This window comes from Trifolium pratense, linkage group LG1 (assembly GCF_020283565.1).
Source record: "Trifolium pratense cultivar HEN17-A07 linkage group LG1, ARS_RC_1.1, whole genome shotgun sequence".
Taxonomy (NCBI): Eukaryota; Viridiplantae; Streptophyta; class Magnoliopsida; order Fabales; family Fabaceae; genus Trifolium; species Trifolium pratense.
Genome location: NC_060059.1, coordinates 24,281,579 through 24,288,006, shown reverse-complemented (window position 1 = coordinate 24,288,006; position 6,428 = coordinate 24,281,579).

Here is a 6,428-nt window from a genome sequence, read left to right as displayed (position 1 = left end):
TTAATTGACAATTGTTGTTAAATTAACTTATCATGTTTCTCTTAGGTTTATGAGGTTTGCAAGCTCCCCCTAAGATTGATACTTCATAAAGTCTGAACTTTATGTTTTATCCATGATATTTTAATTTAGTATAAGATTAAGATAATTTTGAAATAAAATAAGTTTCATATCTTTCTTCAGAGTGAGAGGTTTGCAAGCTCTCCCCCTAAGTCTCATAAGGCTAAGTTAAAATTGCACTCTTAACTTATCCTTACTTATGAAATTTATTTTAGTTTCAACTAACTTAGTCTCCACCTTGAAATACGTAAAACAATTTAAACGTAACAACTTTTAACATAACAGATAAAAGCGAGATAAAAGGCGTGGTTTCAGTTTTGGAACATATCAATTAATGCGTAACTACTCCCCCTTTTGTCATTATCAAAAAGTAAAACAAAGTTATATAACCAAGACAGTCAAAGAAAAAGAGTGGTTGTTACAAAGGTGAATTAATTTCAAAAATGAAAACCAACGCGCTCAAAGGTGTATAAAAAGTGAACGAGTTAACATGTCTTCTTCACGTAAAAACACGAGTAAACAAGTGAAGCAAGAGAAAGTAGGAATAATGAAAAGATTTAGTTTACGCATCGCAGAGTTTAAGAGAAAGAAGAACGAAGAGAAACGCGAAGACGAAGAGAAGGATAAAAAAGACAACAAGAAACCACAAGATGTTGAGATAATAATCATCTCATCAGACTCAGAAGCTGAAGAGAATGAAGATGATGCTGACTATGTTGAGTTCTTGGCTGGCTATGTTCCAGAAGAGGAACAAGAAGAAGAAGAACAAGAGCAAAACCCAGATCCCATTGAAATATCATCAGAGGATGCTGAGGAGAAATCAGAGATTTCTTCTGAGTTTTATCCATCTGATTAGGATTAGGTTGTCTTTTTCTTTTTCTTTTTACCAATGTACTCAACATTATCAGATCATTAATAAAAAATTTTGATTTTAGAAAGCATCTTGTGTTCTTATGTTCTAATTTAACAAAGAAAAGAATCACAAGCAAAACAAACAAAACATATAATAAACCACATAATAAGAAAAATTGTTCAGAGGATAAAACAGAGAATAAAAAGAAAGCATAAAACATGTGCAGAGAATCCTAGGGTTTCTTAAGAAAAGCTAAGAGTTGGTCGAATTTATCATTCAAAGATCCCACATTGGAAACTAAACCATCCACCTTGGTTTCCAATGTCTCTTGAGCAGCTCTTTGACGCTCTAAACCTTCTTGCTGTTCCCTCAGGGCTTCTTGAAATATTTGCAACTGATCCGCCATAACAGGAGCTTGATCTTCAATCACAGGTTCTGGTTCTTCAACCACAGGTGCCTTGCCTTTATCAGAGGGTTCACCTTCCTCTGGATAGTCTATCATCAGCACATCCTCTTGATCCTGAGAAGCAAGCACATCATCTGTAGCATCCTCTTGGTTTAACTCAGAAGTTTCTTCAGCAAGCCTGGCAGCAGCTTCAGCAAGTCGTTCATACTCAATCCGTTGATCCTCAAGACTTTGCAAAAGAGTAGAATCAACCCAGCAATCCTTGAATGCAGACAGACGCCTCACAGCACCAGCTATAGCAGCAAGCTTAGCACGCTCATGCTCTTCATGATTGAACGGCGTTAACCTTTTCAACTCAGCCCTAGCCAAACTGTTCCTCATGAAGCTTATACCATCCAGATCCCGCTTACCAATAACAGCCTTAACCTTTGCAGCAGCAACATCCAAAGCATTGCAAATCCTTGCCTTAATGCGTGATACTTCGAGGTCCACATCAGAAGGACAAACTAAGAACCTGTCCTTTATTGTAGATAATCTAAGCAAGTCTTCATGAAATTGAGTGGATAGATTACTAAAGGTGTTGGATGATGAGGGTGAAGGATTGGGAATGGTAGAGAGAGTAGGTGTTTCAGGATCTGAGGGCTTGGGAGCACAAGTGTGAATACGCTCAGGAGAAGCATGTTCAGCACTTGGGTTAGGATGTGGTTCAGGGGTTGGTTCAGATGATGAAATGTCAGAAGTTGTCAGCACTTGAGGTGATGTAGATTTGTGTTGAGTTTCATGCGAAGGAGGATGATTGTTTAGAGGGTCAGGGCTCAGATGTTTTTCAAGTTCAGATAGGGGGTTATCAGAGGTTGGAATATCAGAGGTTGGTAAAATAGTTCTGAGAGGTTTGGTGTAACCTATTCCAATCTCATTTTCATTAAAAACATACTTAGAAGACTTACCTTTATCTTTAGAAATAGGAGCAGGTCTTCTACGAAGGCTTTCAGCAATAGTCTCTTCATCAGACTCAGTCTCATCTTCAGACTCAGATTCTTCAGATGAACTGTCTTCCTCAATAACAATAGGCTTTTTAGAAGCTCCTTCAGCAGCCTTGTTTGAAGTTTCTTCATGCTTCCTCTTAGTTCTTTGCTCAGCCATAGATTGCTCAACCTTAACCTTCTTCTGAGCAAGAAGATCTGGCTTAACTTGCTCATCCTGAGAATCAGCTTTCCTCTTTGGTTTCCTCTTAGGCTTATACATGTTTACAGGAGCTGGAGGAACCATACTTCTATCAACAACCAAACCTTCTTTTCTGAGCACTTCTAAGTAGTCCTGAATCACATGCTCAGCATCAGCTTCAGATATAACTGGGTAGCCTTCTACATACATACGATCTTCAGGTCTAACAGATAGCTCTTGTGGAGGTGCAACAGGCTTAGATGCAATAAGGCGCATCTTAGTAAGGAAACTAGCATGAAGAATTTCAGGAGTGAACTTCTTCTCCACAAGCTCTGGGTGAAATTTCTTTAGGTTCTGAACAACATGACCTTGATGCAGAAGGTCTGACAACAACCTAGGATAAACTATAGTAGTTTTCCTCTGAGATTTACTTGCAAAAATGGCTTCACAAATCCTTTCAAAGAAGTAATCTCCCAGATTTACCTTCTTTCCTGTCAGAAGGAAATACAGCAGATGACGATGCGTCCAGGAGATTGTATCAGTCCCACCAACCCTTGGACTGATAGCTGCTATGATGATCTTGAAAAGAACTCGACATTCATCAGTCAAACCCTTTACTTTCCCTTTTAAGGAGAAGTCTGTGCATATGAGATGCAGAAGATCATCTCTGAATCTTGTATCCTTTTCAAACACATCTAACTCTATCCCAGAGTTAGGTAGACCAAGAAGAGCATTGAAATGGATAGGCGAGAGTGCCATGTTCATCCCACAGATATTTGACCTAATCTGTACACCTGTATAATCCAGCAAACCCATTTCCTTCCTAGTTTTACCTTTCAGACTAGGATCTCTTTCTATTGCAGCAAGCTCTTCCTTCTTAGCTTCATGCTTATCAAACACCTTTGCTTTCATCCAGAATTTCTTCAACAAATCTGGGTAGATAGGACCGTTAAGCATGTCGAAGTACTTATCCCAACCTTGAGTGATAAAGTACGGCTTAACGTCGAAACCATTAGCTTTCAAACCGTCGAAATCAACTATCTTTTCTGACAGAAATGTGAGTTCAGACTCTGGGAATTCCATCTCGTTCCCAACAATCTGAAGGTTCTTGAAAATAAACGGAGGAATCCTTTTTGATGAAGAAGATGAAGTACCAGCCATTGTTGGAGATTAGGGTAAGGTTTGGAAAGACTAACGAGAGAGAAAGAAAATTTGTTGGTGGTTTAGAGAGAATATGAAAGTGTAGGTTGTGAAAGTGAATAGTGTGCAAGTGTATTGTATAAGTTTTATTTAAATGCACACAGTTAACACGAAAATATCAAATTTGGGAAGTTACGCTAATTGACAGAAAGTTGAATACCAAAAATCATCATTAACCACCCACTACCTGACACACGTAGACCACGTGCAGAAATTTACTCGGTAACTGTTATTTTAATGGACAACTGTTCAGCAGTGAATACTAAACGTTTCCCACTTAAATAGTTCAGAGCCTCTGAGTTATTTAAAATTCTCTATCAGAGTTAAGTACTTCAGAGCTTGTGTTTCAGATGTTCTGAATCATAAGTTCTGATATACATAACCTCTTACACTTTAATTGCCAACAAAATATTTTTCATTCAGAGATTGAAAACATGTTCAGATGTTTCTTTATAAAATCAAATCTTTCAACAGATAAAGCTTTAGTAAATATATCAGCCCATTGATTTTCAGTATCAACAAACTTAATATCTATAATGCCTCTCTGAACATAATCTCTGATAAAATGGTGTTTAATTTCAATATGTTTGGCTCTAGAGTGTAGGATAGGATTTTTAGATAAATGAATGGCTGCAGTATTATCACAATATAAAGGAATATTGTTACTGCTTACCTGATAATCTTCTAACTGATATTTTAGCCAGAGTAGTTGTGTGCAACACTTAGCTGCTGAAATGTATTCTGCTTCTGCTGTAGACAAAGTTATAGTAGTTTGTCTCTTACTAGCCCAGGAGATAAGGTTTTTACCAACAAATTGACAATTGCCACTTGTGGATTTTCTTTCAATTTTATCTCCAGCATAGTCAGCATCACAGAATCCATTTAGCACATAATCATTGGATTTCTTATAAAGAAGTCCAAGATTAGTTGTTCCTTTCAGATACCTAAAGATTCTCTTTACAGCAGTAAGATGAGATTCTCTGGGATCTGACTGGAATCTTGCACATAAGCAAACACTGAATAGAATATCTGGTCTAGAGGCTGTCAGATAGAGTAAGGAACCAATCATACCTCTGTAGACCTTTTGATCTACCTTTCCTTCATCATCTGACTTGCCCATGTTGGTAGTTGGATGCATAGGAGTATTCATTATCTTGCAGTCATCTAGATAGAATTTCTTCAGAAGTTCTTTAGTGTATTTTGATTGATGAACATAAGTTCCTTCCTTCTTCTGATTGATTTGAATTCCAAGAAAGAACTTCAACTCTCCCATCATGCTCATTTCAAATTCATCCTGCATTATCTTAGAAAAATTCTTGCACAAAGCAGCATTAGTTGAACCAAAAATAATATCATCAACATAAATTTGAATAATTAAAATGTCTTCTTTGGTTGTTTTTCTAAAGAGTGTGCAATCAACCTTTCCTTTCTCAAAACCCTTTTCAAGAAGGAAATTACTGAGTCTATCATACCAAGCTCTGGGAGCTTGTTTCAGACCATACAGTGATTTCTTCAGTTTGAAAACATGTTCTGGGTTTGAGATATCTTCAAAACCAGGAGGTTGCTTAACATACACTTCTTCAGAAATAAAACCATTTAAGAAGGCACTTTTAACATCCATCTGATATAAGGTTATTCCATGATTAACAGCATAAGATAGAAGTAACCTGATTGCTTCAAGTCTAGCAACTGGTGCAAAGGTTTCAGTATAGTCAATCCCCTCTTGTTGACTATAACCTTGTGCAACCAATCTAGCCTTGTTCCTTACCACTTCACCTTGTTCATTCAGCTTGTTTCTGAATACCCATTTTGTTCCAATAATGTTCTTGTGTGAAGGTTTGGGCACTAGAGTCCATACATCATTCCTTTGGAATTGATTCAGCTCTTCTTGCATTGCTACAATCCAAGCATCATCCTTCAGAGCTTCATCAATCTTTGAAGGTTCCATCATTGAGATAAGACCCACTAATGATTCCTCATTTCTTAGCTGAGATCTTGTCTTTCTTGGACTATCCTTGTTGCCTAAGATCAGTTCCTCTGGATGTGATGACTTGTATTTGAATGTATTTCTTGGGGGCTCATCATCTTCAGACTCATCAACATCAGGTTCAGCAGATGCTTCAGTTCTTGGTTGTTCAGAGTCTGTAGGAACTATTGTGTTCAGAGGTACTTCAGAGAATGGATGTTCTGAGTAGTTTGGAATATCTGAATATTGATCCTCTGATACCTGAAATCTAGACAAACCTTCCACAAGCTCTGACACTTGGTCAGGCTCTTTGTCATCAAATTTGACATGCATAGTTTCTTCCACAGTATGTGTTTCAGAAATATACAGTCTGTATGCTTTTGAGCGTTCAGAGTATCCTATAAAGATACCCTTATAACCTCTAGCATCAAATTTCTTTAGATGGACTTTGTTGTTTAAGATATAACATGTACATCCAAACTGATGAAAATAAGAAATATCAGGTTTTCTTCCTTTGAACAATTCATAAGCAGTCTTGTTCAACTTAGATCTGATATAGATTCTATTTTGAACATAACATGCTGTGTTTACAGCTTCTGCCCATAAAAACTTTGCTACATTTGTTTCATGCATCATGGTTCTGGCCATTTCTTGCAGAGTTCTATTCTTCCTTTCTACAACCCCATTTTGTTGAGGAGTTCTAGGAGAAGAGAATTCATGCAGAATGCCATATTTTTCACAAAAGTTTTCAAAAGGTTCATTTTCAAATTCTCCACCATGAT